Source organism: Sciurus carolinensis, unplaced genomic scaffold, assembly GCF_902686445.1.
Source record: "Sciurus carolinensis unplaced genomic scaffold, mSciCar1.2, whole genome shotgun sequence".
In the NCBI taxonomy this organism is placed as follows: Eukaryota; Metazoa; Chordata; class Mammalia; order Rodentia; family Sciuridae; genus Sciurus; species Sciurus carolinensis.
The window spans coordinates 345,412-361,875 of NW_025920183.1; the positions used below are offsets into that span (position 1 = coordinate 345,412).

General features: G+C 50.9%; 2 pseudogenes; one reads left to right on the forward strand and one right to left on the reverse strand.

Annotated features, from left to right (window-relative positions):
• Window positions 1–6,558, reverse strand: part of LOC124974830 (SH3 and PX domain-containing protein 2A-like) — a 76,909-nt pseudogene extending 70,351 nt beyond the window's left edge.
• The window catches only part of LOC124974847 (probable RNA-binding protein 19), a 470,746-nt pseudogene that overhangs the window by 94,528 nt on the left and 359,754 nt on the right, over window positions 1–16,464 (forward strand).

Consider the following 16,464-nt stretch of genomic DNA (forward strand, 5'->3'; position numbering starts at 1 on the left):
CTGCACCCCTAGTGGGAGGGATTTCTCCAGAGTCTTGCAGAACCAGAGCTGAGCAAGTGACCCGCCAGACCATCACACAGCCTCTGGCCCCACCCAGTCCTTCCTCTCTCAGCCTACAACTCTCATGACAGAGTGGAGACACTGATCTCGCTTCGTCTTCCTTATGTGGCCATAATGATTAAAGTTCCTTTCTTGCTTCTTGCCATGACTTTCCTGCTTGGTTTTGGGGGTGAGTGGCAGGACCTGGTTTGTTGGGACACCTACAGTTGGGCCTCTGGGCTGGACTCTGGAACAGTCTGAGCCTATCCTAGGAGCCAGTGCTTCCCCTTTACTTAAGTCTTACTTTATGTCCCCAGCATTGTCCTCATGTAGATCTTGTAGTTTTATTTTCTATTTAAATATGTCCTTGAGGGCCTACATTGTCTCTGAGGTGTGAGACAGGTGGTTCTGGGAGGAGGAGCACACCATGTGTCCCCTGCTGTCCATGTCCTGCCTGGTTGCTGACCAGCCACCACTCAGCCCCTTCCTCTGGAGGCTGCCCTTGCTCTGTTGTCAGAGGGGTGGCAGAAGCTGGCTCTGGGCACACTTACCTGGCTGCCAGGAAGGCTGGAGCACGTGAGGGCTGAAGGGCCTCAGAGCCAATTACAGTGCAGACCATGCTCCAGGGCCCCTGGGGGCTGCTGGATGCCCGCCTGTATCCCCGTGGCTCTGGCGCACACCTGGGTCAGGAAGGTGTCTTGCAGCAGAGCAGAAGCTGCCATGCCTGTGGTCAGCATGGGTGCCGGGGCTGAAGTGGCTCGCTCTGCATGTGACTTGGCTACACAGCCAGTGTGGGCTAAAGGGTGTCCACAGGGCACCCACGTGCCTCCTGTCCTGAGTGTGGAGGCTCCTCAGTTCCCCTGTTTGCTTCTCCACAGGCACAGCTTCATGAGCAGCCGTGAAAAAATTGTGTTAGGATGGGCAGGGGCCACCTGGGAGCTGCCCCCCAGCAAGGAGGTGGAGGGTGGGGGAAAGCTGGTCCCTGACTCAGCTCCACCCACCTATAGGCCAGGGTGCCCAGGACCCTTGGTGCTCACTTGGGCACCTGGCCTCACCTGTAGCCTGTGCACTGTTCCCCTCTGGACCCCTGGGCCTCTGTCCTCGCTCAAGCCTGATGCTGTCAGGTGGATGGAGCCACCATGTACCAGAGCCACCTTCCAAGCCTCTCTGTGGCCTGTTTACTGTCTGGACAACAGGAGGTGAGTTCCTGTGTCATCCTGCTGTACAATCAGGGAGCCTGTGGCATGAAGAGTGAAGTGCCCAGGAATGGAATCCCGTTTTTGCCCAGGCAGGGTAGCTCCAGGACCCGCCGCACAAAGGACTGTGATCTTTGTTGCCCATTTAGGTAAGGGGGTGCTAGGCCCAAGCTGAGTGATTGGGGACCTCACAAGTAACCCCAGGGGTACAGCAGGCCTTCTGGGGTGTGGGGAGGAGCCAGAAGGGCCACGCATGCCCTGGCCAAGCAGAGTCCTCCATGTGTGCATTTCTGGGCTCAAGCACTGCAAGTCCTTCTGTAGGCAGACGTGATCGCAGGGTGATATGACATGGGATCAGTCAGCCATTTGTCCTCAGATGGGGCTGGATGGAGTGAATCACCTGTCACTGAAGGTAGAGAGGAAGTAAGAGCCAGGCAGGGGCCAGAGGGGCTGGCTTGGCTCCCCCCAGTCTGTGCAAGACTCCTGGCAGTGGTGTGGGGTAAGAGAGGCACCTCACCTGGTCAGAGTGCTGTCTGTTCAGGGAACGGGCCTTGCAAACATGGAACAGAGAGTAGAGGAAGAGGCCAGGCAGGAGCGGAGCCTGTCCTTCATCCTTGGCTTCCTCCCAGGCCTGCCCCTCGGCTGGCCCTGATTCACAGGCACAGCCCCTCTGGCTACCTGTGGCTGCTCTGCTCACCTTGGCCCCACACCAGGATAGCCTCTTACAGAACACACCCAGTAGGACCAGGAGCAAAGAGAAAGTGCAGGTTCGTGCCCCAAGTCATCATGCAGAATGTCATGGGTCGTGGTGGTGACATGTCATTGTTTCTGTGACTGCTGCCACTTGGCCACTTCTGGTCTTGCCTGCTCTTCGGGTGTCTGGCGAAGAGGGGCTTTCTCCATGGCCCAGCCCCCACTCATTCTCCCCCCCACACTCATGCACACCTGCACACGCTCCCTGAGGCCCTCAGTGCAGAGCACTGCTGTGCCGCCCGGAGCTGGGGTGCAGGTGGGGGCAGTCGTGGAGGCAGTTCTGGCAGGCTGCTTGGTGGGGCTCTGGGTGCTTCGTGCCTCAGGACCACAGGCTAGTGCACTTGAGACCCTGCGTGCTCTTCACTCACTTTTCTTTAATGGTGAGACAGCTCCCCTGGTTCTGTCTTTGTGGCCTGAGGTGGTTTCCGTATTCTGATTCCCAGCCATCCAGGCTGGGTTCCATGCTGAGGCCAGGGCGGCGTCTCTTGATGATGTTTCCAAAGGGCAGCAGGACCAATGCCCCCACAGTCCTTCTCTGACTCCTCCCCTTAAAAGCCACGTGGACATGAGGTCTGACTTAGGCTAGGAAAGGCTGGGCATCTCCCCAGGTCAGGACTGGTGGACAGACCATTTCACAAAGCTCCCCAGATGTTAGGTACAAACCCCAGGTCCGTGGTCTAGAACCGGCTTGCAGGGCACCTGGAGAAGAGATTGGGCAGGTCCACCTCAGGGAGCCTGGTCTAATAGACCTACCAGGACACCTGGAGGCAGGTAAGCCACACTCTGGGCAGACAGGCACATACTGCTCTGAGGCACCCATAGCACTGTCCTCGGGAGCTTGAGCACACTCCTCCTGCCCTCAGCTCTGCGCCCTCCTGGATGCATGGGGCACCACTGGGGCAAGTAAGGGGCATCTCTTCTGCTGGCATTCACAGTGATGTCCTGCAGAAAATCTTGTGTGGCTGGAGAGACCACCCAGGGATGCAGTGCAGGACATGGGCTGTTTGTGCCTTGTTGACATCTCTGCACACAGACCACGCTCACCTCTGGCTCCTGCACCAGGGTACTCAGACTCTCGAGACCCCCAAATGGCAGACAGGGGAGAGCTGCAGCTCAGCCATGCCCCACCCTGCCTGCTGGCTGTGCTCAACCAGGGCCTCCTGATGCAACAGGTCTGGTGGCCATGTCCAGATGGAGGTGACTGCACTAGGTTGTCTCCCTGGGCCCCTTGGTGGCCCTGGCCCCATGACCCTGGCCCTCCTGTTTCATTTTCCTTGAATTCTACCACTACCCTGCAAGCCAAGCTCTCCCTCTTGGTGGCATGTCCAAGGACCAGAGTTCTTGTGGGTCCCAGAACTTAGAAGAGTCACTGGCTTGGAGTGCTTAGTGAAGATTGTCAAGAGGGAGGGATAGAGGGACAGAGAGGAAGGAATGAGGAAGAGAGCACAGGACAGCTGCTGCTCTTCATGGAAATTGCCTGGAGCAGCTGCCACAGCACGGGTGTCCATCTGTTCCAGGCAAATCCAAGATTGTCAACTGTACCAGGGGCTCCAGCAAGCAATTACAGCCAGAAGTGCTTTTCCACCAAGGTACATAATGACTCATGCTGAGAATGTAATCAAAATATTGGGGTAGTTTAAAAATAATACTCTATTAGGATAATACACCAAAATGGCTAATTCAGAAAGAGTGCTTCCTGCCCTGATTGCATTTGGCTGATGGTACATCAAACACTTTCATCTGAGCACCACACTTCATAGAAATACTTTGCTGGGATGTGTACTGGATTCTGGGTGACTGACATTCAAGAATTTCTATACCCCCAGAAGCATCCGAGCAGTGTCTCAAGTTGACTTGGGTTTTGAAGTTGGGCCTTGAGACACAGAGAAGCTCCTCAAAATGCCCTTTCTGGACAGTCCCAGCAAGGGTGGGGCTGAGCCCTTCCTGGAAGCCTCTGCCACTGTCCTGTGACCAGGTTATGAAGGATGCTGAGCCCTGATCTGCCAGGGAGGAGGGCCAGTATGGACCTGGCCAGCAGAGCGTGTGAGCACCCAGACCTGCCTCCATCTCAGGGAGGATAAGGCTCTGTCCTCATCAATAAGGACCGGTATTCTTCCCTTGTTACAGAGTCTTGGAACTGTGATTCCACACCAGCACTAACAGTCATCATGGACACGAGAACTGCCTTCTCCAGGTCCTCTGGCTCCCTGTGTATCCTCCTTACAGGAATGCCAATCAGACCACAACAGACCCACCTGTTCCAGTATAACCTCATCTGGGTGGGCAGCAGGGGCGAGTCTGAGCCCTGGCTGGCAGCCCGCTCCGCCAGGCAGCCCTTGGCCTCCGCAGTCGCTGGGTGCACTGTGCTGAAGGAGGAGTTCCGGCGGATGCCTCGCAGGCCATCAGTGGCCGTGAGCGACTCGTTCCTCCGCAGGGCGCAGGACAGGTTGTTGTTTTGGGGTGGCAGGGACACGAACACCAACTGGGAGGCCCTGCCGCACGCCATTTCTCATCTTCACCGCCACAGCGCCTGACGTCTTGCCAAAGCCCCCGGGAGGCTTGGAGGAGATGGTCTGCATGGCCCTCTTGCTCTGGTTGATGGTGTTGAGTGCCTACACCCGCTTCTCGATCTTCTCCAGGCTGTCTGACTTACCCTCCTTCTGCCTGCTCTTGAGCGCATCCTGCTCCTTGCCAGGGGTGTTGGGCTGCTCGTTCTCATCGGGCACCAGATAGTGGGAAGGGGCCCAGCCCTCCAGCTCCCCAAACCTCACATACCACCAGCCACTCTCCTACTTCTCCAGCACTTGCACCTCCACACCTGCAGGGAAACTGATGTCCGAGTCCTGGACCTTCTGGTAGGCGCTACATGTCACATAGGAGGTGGCCAGCCCTTTCCACTCCTTCTTGGGGAGACATGGGAGAGTGGTGGCCGGGAGGGTGATGATGTCAGCTGAGCCTCTCCTGGCCCCCTCATGAGGCCCCTTGGAGGCTGTGTGCCGGGGCAGCTCTGAATCCTCACTCCTAGAGCCCTTGAGGCCCCCCGGAGCTGGCTGGTGGGTCTCAGTTGGCATCGTAAAGTGCCGATGTCCATCTTCTCTCCACTCTGTGATTCTGCTCGGTTCAGGAAGGGCTAAGGACGGACAGATGGCTTGGCCCGCGCACAGGAGGTCAGCCCAGCCCTTACATCAGCATCCTTCTTGGCCCCGACCTTGGGAGTGTCGCAGATGCCTGCATCTGAGGCAGAGCCGGGTTTCAGGTCGCCACTGTTCTTTGACAGGGAGGAGGAAGAAGAAGAGGAAGAGGAGGAGCAGGTGGTGTTGATGGTGATGGAGGAAGATAAGGAGGCCGAAGAGCGGTTCTTCCCCAGTTCTGCCTGGGCATTCTTCTCTGCCTTGAGCTTTAGGAGCTAGGCTGACTTGGGGGAGCCTGACTTGGGGGAGTTCTTCCTGGCAAGGGACAGTGAGGAGCTCCCTGGGGAGTCACTGTCCCCAGAGGAGCCTCTGGTCAACAGGGTGTCCTCTGCATAAGGCTGGAAGCCCTCATTCTCATAGATGGTCTCCTCTTCCAGGGTCACGTCTTCTGAAGACTCACCCACCTTGAAGTGGGCCTGCTGCAGGGAGGAGGCGGGAGAGGGCCTCCAGGGCTGGGCAAGCTTCTGGTCTCCCAAGCCTCTGTCCTCTGGGGTTCCTCGCTCAGCTCTGGCTTGGAGTCAAAGCCAAAGGCAGGGATGTCATACTCAGGTTCCTCGTACTTGAGCTTCAGCGGGGAGTCCTGACTCTCGCTAGCACCCACAGGACCCTCCTCAGTCTCCTTGGGCTTGCTGGGGTGTGCCGGAGATGGGACCTTGGGCCGTGTCAGTGTGCTGGTGCAGCGGCTCAGGATGGGTTTCTTGCGCTTATCGATGTATGACGCGGGGCCCGAGCCCTCCTTCTCACCGATCTGCACGTACCACCAGCCGCCCGAGTTCTTGTCAGTGACCTCTGCTTTCTGTCCACCTCGGAAGCTGATCCCGTCCGAGATGCACGACTGGAACTCAGCAATGGTGTAGTACTCCACCTGGACGGAAGGGGGCTCTGGTGGCTTCGGCAGCTGGAACCCCAAGCTGGATTCTCGGCGTAGTGGAGGTCTTGTCCTTAGGTTTGGGGAGCCTGATATACCACCAGCCCTCCAAATTCTTCCAGATCACCTCCACAGTGACACCCTTCTCAAAGCCAATCTCATCCTTGCTTTGGCTGGTATAAGGCTGAATGGTGACATACTTCTCCTCTTCCCCAGTCTTCGAGGTGTTGATATCTGAGTCATCTTGAGTGCCATTCTGGGCCTCCAGGTAGGTGGCAGGAACCCAGCCCTGCTCCTCAGAGGTACTCACAAACCACCATCCGCTCTCGTTCTTCTCAATGACATCCACCACCTCCCCGGCCTGGAGGCTCAGCTCTGAGTTCTCCTACTTCTTATAGTTGGACACCACCACATACTGTTCCAGGATCATGGCCTCGGCGTTGGTGTCAGCACCTGATTTCCTCCTGGAACTGCCATAATCCCTGAAAAAGAAGCAACAACAGACAGACATGGTTAGGGTCGAGCAGGGGCGCGGGGCCGCAGGGCTGGGGTCTCGGGCTGTGGTCGGTCCCAGCGTCGCTGCTCATGTGATGCCCAGGGCTCGTCCCCAGTGGTATTTTTGATGCAAAATCTGTGAGGATTCACAAAAGACCATGAAGATCAAAGCAATCTCAGGAAAGAAAAACAATCTGGTGGCATCATCATATTTCTTGATTTCAAACTGTATTGCGAAAGTATAGTAATGGAAATCATATGGTACTGGTAAAAACAGCCTGATATATAGACAAGTAGTACTTCACAGACAACCCAAAAATGAACCCACACATAAATCGTCAGCCAATTTTTGGCAAAAGCACTTAGAACAAAGAATGGGGGAGAAAATTTCATCAATAAGTAATGTTGGGAAAAATGGATACACACATGCAATGAATGAAACTGGACCCTTATGCTACACTATATACAAAATTTAATTAAAATTTATTAGAGAGTTAAATATAAGATTTAACACTGTAAAACCTAAAAGAAAACATGGGGAGGTCCTTGTCATTCATTTTATCAATATCTTTCCAGTGTTACACCAAAAGTACAGGCAACAAAAACAAACAAGTGGGACTAAAATTTCTGTACAGCAAAGGAAATAACAAGAAAGAGAAAACTTACAGAAAGAAAGATATATTTGCAAAAAATAATTCTAGTAGTGGTTAATATCTAAGATATCTAAGTATTCCACACAACAGCAAAAATCAAAAACAAAAACAAAATTTGTTATTAAAAATGGGCCAAAGACCTGAAGAGACATTTTTCCAAAGAAGATGTATGAGTGGTTACCAATAGGTACTCAATGTCACCGTTACAGTTTAGATATGAGGTATCACCCAAAAGCTCATGTGTGAGACAATGAAAGAGTTTAGAGGTGAAATGATTTGGTTGTGAAAGCTTTAGCCTAGTAAGTGAATGAATTCACTCATACAGAGCAAATTGTGGTAACTGTATTTAGGTAAGGCGGGGTTGAAGGATGTAGGTCACTTGGGGGTGTGCCTTTTGGGTTTATATTTTGCCCCTGGATAGAGGAGCTCCCTCTGCTTCCTGGTTGCCATGGCCTGAGCTGCTTTCCTCCTCCATAACCTTCCACCATAATGTCCTGCCTCAGCTCAGGCTCAGCACTATGGAGTCAGCCATCTATGGACTGAGACATCTGAATCCATGAGCCAAAACATACTCTTGCTCCTTTATGTTGTTTTGTTTGGTATTTTGGTCACAGCAATGAAAAAGTTGGCTAAAACAGAAAATGGTACCAAGATGTAGGGTGGTTGCTGTGACTAACCCGACCATGTTTTTCAGATTCTTTGGGGATTTTTGGAACTTGTGTGAAGAATTTTGAAAAGTTTAGAGATGCAAGTTGGAAAAGCTTTAGATTGTTGTGAGCAAGACCCATACACCAGAATGACAATAGAACTGTGGATTGTAAAGCCTGGGCTCGTGAGTTTTCAGAGGAGGAAGACTCTATTGGAAATTGGACTGGAGTTCAAATTTGGACTAGAGGTTATTCTAGCAAAGTTGTTAACAAGTTGTATATGTTTTGAAACTTTCTGTGAGAGTGAATTTAAAGCTGATGGACTAATTAGTCTGATGGAGGAAGTTTCATCCTCCATATGCTTTAAATAATCTCTTTTTTATGTAAATAATGATTCTAATATATTGTTTATAGAATAACCTCAAGAAAAAATTCTGTAAATATTCAGTGCAGGTAAGTTTTCTTTTGAAATATGTTCAATCTATGATTGATTGAAACCAAAGATAGAGAACCTGAGAATGGAAAGATTTGAATTTGTTTGTCAACAAAACATATTAAACTTTAAAAACAGAAAGCAAATTGGCAAGAAGCAGATTGGGAGAAGATAATCCAGTGCATATTCCTGACTGTGATGGTCAATTGATGGTGTTACCTCTACTGGATTATAGGAAGCTTACAGCATTGGTAAAGCACACTTCTGGGTGTGTCTGTGAGGGTGTTGCAAGAAATTATTGGCAGCTGGGCCAGGGAAGTCAAGAAGACCTAGCCTGACTGTGAGCAAAACAGTAGGAGAAATAATTGTCTCTTCTGTCTCCATTTCCCCACTCAACCAAGTGCACTGGTCCACTTGTCCACTGCTCCCTGTTTCCTCTGCTTTGCATTGTGAACTTGCACCAGTGCAACTTTGGGGGATTCAGACCTAAAAACTCAAACAGGGGAGCACATTAGCATATTGTGTGATTTTTGTTCTCTCTCTCTCTCTCTCTCTCTCTCACCTCTCTCCATCTGAGATTTCCACCTTCTTGTACTGAGCAACTACTAGTTTCCTTGGTTTGGTTTTCTTGCATGAAAACAGCCATTGGGGAACATTTCAGTCTATGTGACCTTGTGGTCCAATCTAATATTCTACCATAAAACTATATTAGAGTTATATATTTTATATACCTATACATATATGCTTGTATGTAGATGTGTGTGTGTGTTATGTTTCTCTGAAGAACCCTGACTTGTACACTGGCAAAATTTTATTTTTAAGATATATAAAGAACTACCAAAAGTGGAGGAAAGCATAAATGTGATACATTTTGTTTGGATTACTTGCCATTCCTAAGAATAAATATACAAAAAGCTAGTGAAAATACATATTAGAAATTACTCAATTTCATTGCTCATCAAAGAAATGCACATTTTAACCTCAATACCATTTCAAGATCAACCAATATGAGTACAATTTCACAAAATTTAACACTACCAAGCTAGAGCACTTGTTAACTTAATCCTCCTGCTTCATGCACTCGTGAAAAGCAGTACTTGCTAGGTGTTTGAAGATTTTACAACCCATGTGCTAGGGCTTGTTGAATTATTTGTAAAATTAATATTTAGTTGTTAACAACTTTTTGGGCTAGCAGTATCCAGGCCCCTATGCAACATATAATCTTGACTGTCTCCCTTCAATTCAGCAGAGATGTAGTATTTAGAAGACTTGAGACATTACGTTTTAAAATAGCTTGTCTTATGTTCCTGAAGCAATCGTGCTCTGTGTTAAAGCTATTAATTTTCTCGATGTAAGTTTTCAATAAACATATTTCTTTAGGAAAAAAAAAACACTACCAAATAATATTACAAAGGTTTTTTTTTATAGCAACTGGAGCATGATGCAGGTTGGGAGATGGTAAACTTGCTCACTGTTTTAGAAAACAAGTTACTATTTTATTTTAGGGCTCGCTGATGTTAAACTGTGCCAGCCAATTCTCACCACTTCCATTCCTAGGAATATACTCAAGGAAAGTGAATTCATGCATCTACAAAGGATGTTGCAAGAATATTCCTAAATAATTAACAACAGTCTCAAACCTAAGTCAACCCATTAGCATGCAGAATGACTGATATGTTCATATAATAGGGAACTTTCCTTGGTAAATGGGAAAAAAATTGCTAACATGCCCACAACATGTTGATCAAAAGACCAAGATAGCAATGGGAGCCTCCTAGAGCTCCACTGACATGAAGTTCCAGAAGATCTAATCTGTGCTGACAGGAGGTGGAGCTGAGGGTGGTGGTGGGGGTGGCAGGGGTGAGTGGGAGGATCAGGAGGGCCTGTGAGATGCTGGGATGCCTATACCCCAACTGGGTAGTGGCTAAGGGAATGCAGGAAGCTCACGTTCATTCAGCTCATCACTTTACATTCACTTTATTGACAACAAGTGTACTTTACCCTCTTTAATTGTATCTGGTTTCTAAATGAATGAATGATGCATGAGTAGGAGTTAGGGAGTCAGAACCTCAGAGTCTGTTTCCATCTTCTCCACCAGCACAGGAAGCAAGCTGAGCTCTGAGAGCCTCAGTTTCACATCTGTGGAGAATTATTGGGGGCTCAGTCGCACTACACAGAGGAGCCCTCAGTTTTTAACACCTAGCAAGTCTCCCAATTTCCATCAATGGCAACTGGCTGTGGAATGATGTGCTGCTCATCTGTGCTACTCATGGTAGTAGTAGTGGGAAGGCATGCTTTAAGAAGTCTGAAGTTCCTTTCAGGCCTTTACTTTGAGCCCTGACAGCCCTTCCTACAAAGGCCCTGTGCCTCTGAGCACACCACAGGGCAGAGGGCAGCAGTTAACACCATGTGACTTCCCTGTACCACCCCTGGGAGGAGGGTTTGTGCACAGGCCTGTCACTCTGTGGGAGGGACTACATAGCCCTGCTGGCAGTAATAGCTGGAAGCATCCTCAGCCTCTACCCTGCTGATTTTGAGAATGAATTCTGTCCCAGACTATGTCCCAGCAAAATGGTCTGGGACAACAGATGACTGGTTATCAGCATCATAGATGAGAATCTTGGGAGTCTGGCCTAGTTTCTGCTGGTACCAGGTTAGATAGTTACTGACGCTCTGACTGGCAGTGCAGGTGATGGAGGCAATTTCTCCTGAAGTAACAGTCAGGAAGGCTGGAGACTGTGTCAGCTCCAGGCTACCACTGGCAACTGGGAAGGAAGAAACAGCATTTCTGTAGTCAACTGGGTCCCACTCCATTTCCCCCAGCAGACCTGGCTGTCCCAGTCCCCAACTCGAGAGCCCCTGGGTCTCTGGGGGAGACTGGGTCAGAGATGCACAGAGCCCTGGGAGCACCTCACACTAGGAGAAGAGATCTCTGTCACCTCAGATTGCTCCCTGTGGTCCCTCCTCACCTGGGCACCAGAGCAGCAGAAGGCAGAAGAGGGCAGCCAGGTCACCCGTGCTCAGTCTGGCCCTGCCTGAGGCTCCTGCTGTCCAGATTCACCAAGTTATTCACAAGCCTGTTAACAGGTACTCTGAGAAGCAGAAATGCTCTCTAGGGAAACATGCAAATCAGCAAGGGTTGGCTGGACCTGGCCTGGCAGTTGCAGAGCTGGCACCCTGGGGGCTCAGTTCCTGCTGACATCCACACGTAAAGTCCCAGAGGAGATTCTTCTTGGCTTTGTGAGATGAAAACATCTCTGTTCTGGTCCTTCTTTGTCCTCACGGTATGAGACTTTGTGGTTATAATAGGGAATTCTCCTAAGAAAGAGAAAACATAAAATGCTATCTGATCCTGTGACTTAAACTTTAACATGAAAAGTAATTGCCCTCCTAGAATTTCATGGAATATCATCTTCTACAGGAGGCTATGAAAAAATGTCTCTGTATTGACCTTGGTTTAGGGGGGATGCCAGGAGAGATGGGGAGTGCGTGTCTGGGGAAAATCCATGGCGTACCTCTTGGGGTTGCTGCACACCAGGGAAGACTCAGCTTATTGGAGTATATTTCTGCAGCCACTGTGATCCTTTACTTTACAGATCAATACATTCTGCACCTTAACTTTTTTCTCATTTTCTATATTATTTTTCACTGTACCTGATCACACTATCATGTCTTAGGGTAATTCTGTCTTCTTTGCCTGATGGTGTTCCAGTGTGATCATGAACAGTTCTCCCTTCCTATCCTCACAGTGAAACTGTGATCACTCTATGTTCTGATTCTCTTTCTTCCATACATGGAGATACTTCTTAATTAAGAGTTAGTCATACATGGTAGATGGGCACATGCAGCCCAAGTGGACCAGCTCACCTGTGGTCTACCAGGGCAGGGAGTGCCATGTCCAGGAGAAGTTCCACGTTCCTCTTACGAAGCAGGTAGGAGCATGAGCACCTGGAAGGAGCCTGTCACTAGCAGCAGGGTCTAGCAGGAGCAGGAGGGGCAACACGGCCTGCCAAGAGCAGGCAAGGAAGACTGAGCCATGAGAGCGAGCCCTCACAATGGCAGGAATAGAGCAAAGCACTTCTGCAGCCTGTGCAATGACCACAGAGCCAGTCCCACCAGGGGCAGAAGCAGCGACTAGGGTGAGGAGTGGGCCCTGGGCCATGCTCCATGGCCAGAAACAGCTTCAGAGAGGCCAGCGCAAGGGGACGTCAGATCCATGAGAGAAATGCAAGGAAGGGCAGCAGAAACCCAGGGAGACAGAATGGAACAGGAAGGGCCCTCCCCACAAGTCACTGTGATGGGTGGTAAGGAGCAGGCAGCTGGCCCAGGCCCTCTGCTCCTGCATGCGCTGGGCCTTTTCTCTGGAGGAAGAGGAGTGCAGTCCCGGAGGGGCAGGCAGCCCTGGCACCAGCTCACCCACCCTGTCCTCAGCGCAGGGCCCAGGCCCTTCTTGAACCCTTCTCTGCAGCTGTTCCCATAATTTCCCCTGCCACCACGCAACAGCACAATTGTTCCGGCTGCCTCCAGGTTCAAGGGGATGTCCCTTCCATGGGGGAAAGAGCAGCTTGCTGGTCAGGAAACCTGGCTTCTATGCAGAAATGCCTGTTTCAAAAGTGAAGGATTCTGGACCAGGGCTGCCATTACACCTGAAATTCTCTTTTCACGCCATGCTGAAAAGATACACACAGGTGTATCCCAAGCCAATCCTCCAGTGCAGAGAGCCCTTCCTGCTGGTTTCTCTGAAGGCACCTGCTGGAACCCTGAGCACAGCCCACTCAGAAGGGCCACTCTGGGTGCGGTGTTCCTAGTGCCCAGCAGTCCTGCCTGGTGGCACACTGCCCTCCATCCTTTCTCACCTCAGTGTTCTCCTTCTTTCTACACTCACCTTCAAATCAAGACATGAGAAATCCTACTTCCAAAGCAAAGCAGACAAATTGAAAATAAAAAGAAGTCATTTCTACGAGCAAAGCAGCAGCCAAGGTCCAGGGTGCCATGGTCTTTGGTTGCTCAACCTGGCCACATGCAGGCTGCCCTTTGTTTTTTTTTTTTTCCAGAAACAAGGAGCCTGCCCAGTTCCCAGCAGCCTCTGCCCTGTGTGGGAGACCTGGAGTGTCAGTCAGGTTGGGTCGTGGTGTTTGCAAGGGAGGCCAAATAGTGAGACCGGACACACAGGGAGGAGAAACAGAGAAGGCTGCTGGTTGGCCTGAAGAGGGCTCAGCAGGTGTGGGGCTGACTGGGATGGGGACAGTGCCAACAGTTTACAAGTGACCCTTCAGCTTCAAAGCTGTGATTTGCCACCTGTTTCCATCCTCTGGACATGAAGTGCCTGGGCGGAAACCATCACAGAGGTCACTTCTCACCTAGAACCTGCCCTTCCCCTGACTTCAGCAAGCCAGGATCTGCCCCACTAGCTCTACACCTGCTGAGCCTCAGACCTGGGCCCAGCCCCAAGGTTCCCTCCCTCTGTCCCCTGGCATGCACCTCTGACCACACAAGGCCCCTTTCCATCCAACCACATACTGCTTCTCATCGTCTGGGATGGAAGTACCAGCCCTATCCTGTTGTTTAAGCCACCTTCTCCAGAGCTTTATAGCAGCTGCCCAGGAAGCTGGTACCCTGTCCTCCTGTCCTGGGGAGGTCATGGCATGCCACAGGGCCAGATCTCCAGGCTACTCCCATGCAGCTCACTCCCTGTTGGGCTGGTTGGATGCAGTGCCCAGGCTGCTCCTTGCCTCCTGTGTGGGCATGGGGCCCAGGAAGCTGCAATGTTTCTCAGAGTTCCCAGATGGAGGTGGAGCCAGCCCGGCCCCATCTTTCCACAGCTAGTCTGCCCTGCACTGGAGCATGAGATGGGCTTTAGTTCCTGTTTCACCTGGTAGGGACCATGCCTACCTTCTTTGCCAATGTGGGTGATAGGGTGGCTGCAGATATAACGGATAAAGTTAGCCCATTATGTCCTGTTATCCATTTTGTTGCATGTTGAGCAATAAATATACCATGTATGTTACTTTGAAAGAACTATTTATGTTTTCAGAGTTCAATTCTTTTGAGGAAAATAGGTGAATGAATAGTCATAATATCCCTTAATTTCATTGGCTTCATTAATAGTACTAACAATAATAAAAGATGTAATAAGATTTGGGTTATGATTTCTAATTTATTTTAATGTACCTGTGTCCATTTCACTGAAAAGTTCAGAAAATCAAAACCGTGGGACTTGGTGAGCTAAGGTGAGGTTATACTGGAACAGGTGGGTCTGCTGCAGTCTGACTGGCATTCCTGTAAGGAGGGTACACAGGGAGCCAGAGGACCTGGAGAAAGCAGTTCTTGTGTCCATGACAACTGTTAGTGCTGGTGTGGAATCACCTTTCCAAGACACTGTAACAAGGGAAGAATGTTGGTCCTTACTGATGAGGACAGAGTCTCATCTTCCCTGAGATGGAGGCAGGTCTGGGTGTTCACATGCTCTGCTGGCCAGGACCACACTGGCCCTCCTCCCTGGCAGATCAGGGCTCAGCATCCTTCATAATCTGGAATCCTGTTCTGCCCAGCCCACAGGACAGAGGCAGAGGCTTCCAGGAAGTGCTCAGCCCCACCCTTGCTGGGACTGTCCAGAAAGGGCATTTTGAGGAGTTTCGCTGAGTCTCAAGGCCCGGACTTCAAAACCCGAGCCAACTTGAGACACTGCTCAGATGCTTCTGGGGGTATAGAAATTCTCAAATGTCAGTCCATCTGGAATCCAGTACACATCCCAGCAAAGCGTTTCTGTGAAGCGTGGTGCTCAGATGAAAGCATTTGATGTACCGTCAGCCACATGCAATCAGGGCAGGAAGCACTCCTTCTGAATTAGCCATTTTGGTGTATTATCCTAATAGAGTATTATTTTTAAACTACCACAATATTTTAATTACATTCTCAGCATGAGTCATTATGTACCTTGGTGGAAAAACACTTCTGCCTGAAATTGCTTGCTGGAGCCCCTGGTACAGTCAACAATCTTGGATTTGCCTGGAATGGATTGACATCTGTGTCGTGGCAGCTGCTCTGGGCTCCTCCCATGAAGAGCAGCAGCTGTCCCATGCTCTCTTCCTCTTTCCTGCTTCTCTGTCCCTCTGTCCCTCCCTCTTAACAATCTTCACTAAGCACTCCACGCAGGCCAGTGACTCTTCTAAGTTCTGGGACCCTCCAGAACTCTGGTCCTTGGACTTTCCACCAAGAGAGAGAGCTTGGCTTGCAGGGTGGTGGTAGGATTTGAGGAAGACAAAACTGGAGGAGGGCCAGGGTCATTGGGCCAGGGCCACTGTGGGGTGCAGGGAGATAGCCTAGCATGGTCACCTCCATCTGGACCTGGCCACCAGACCTCTTGCATCAGGAGGCACTGGTTGAGCACAGCCAGCAAGCAGGGTGGAGTGTGGCTGGGCTGCAGCTCTCCCCTCTCTGCCATTTGGGAGTCTCGAGCATCTGAGTACCCTGGCGCAGGAGCCAGAGCTGAGTGTGGCCTGTGTGCAGAGATGTCAACAAAGCACAAAGAGCCCATGTCCTTCACTGCATCCCTGGTGGTCTCTCCAGCCACTCTAGATTTTCTGCAGGACATCACTGTGAATGCCAGCAGAGATGATGCCCCACACTTGCCCCAGCAGTGCCCCATTCATCTAGGAGGGCGCAGAGCTGAGGCCAGGAAGAGAGAGTGTGCTCAAGCTCCCGAGGACAGTGCTATGGGTGCCTCAGAGCAGCATGTGCCTGTCTGCCCAGAGTGTGGCTTACCTGCCTCCAGGTGTCCTGGTGGGTCTATTAGACCAGGCTCCCTGAGGTGGACCTGCCCAATCTCTTCTCCAGGTGCCCTGCTAGTTGGTTCTAGACCATGGAGCTGGGGTTTCTTCCTAGCAGCTGGTGAGCATTGTGAAATGACCTGTCCACCAGTCCTCACCTGGGGAGATGCCCAGCCTGCCCTAGCCTAAGTCGGACCTCATGTCCATGTGGCTTTTAAGGGGAGGGGTCAGAGAAGGCTGTGGGGGCATTGGTCCTGCTGCCCTTTGGAAACATCATCAAGAGACACAGCCCTGGCCTCACCATGGAGCCCAGCCTGGATGGCTGGGAATCAGAATATGGAAACCACCTCAGGCCACAGACACAGAACCAGGGGAGCTGTCTCACCATTAAAGAAAAGAGAGTGAAGAGCGTGCAGGGTC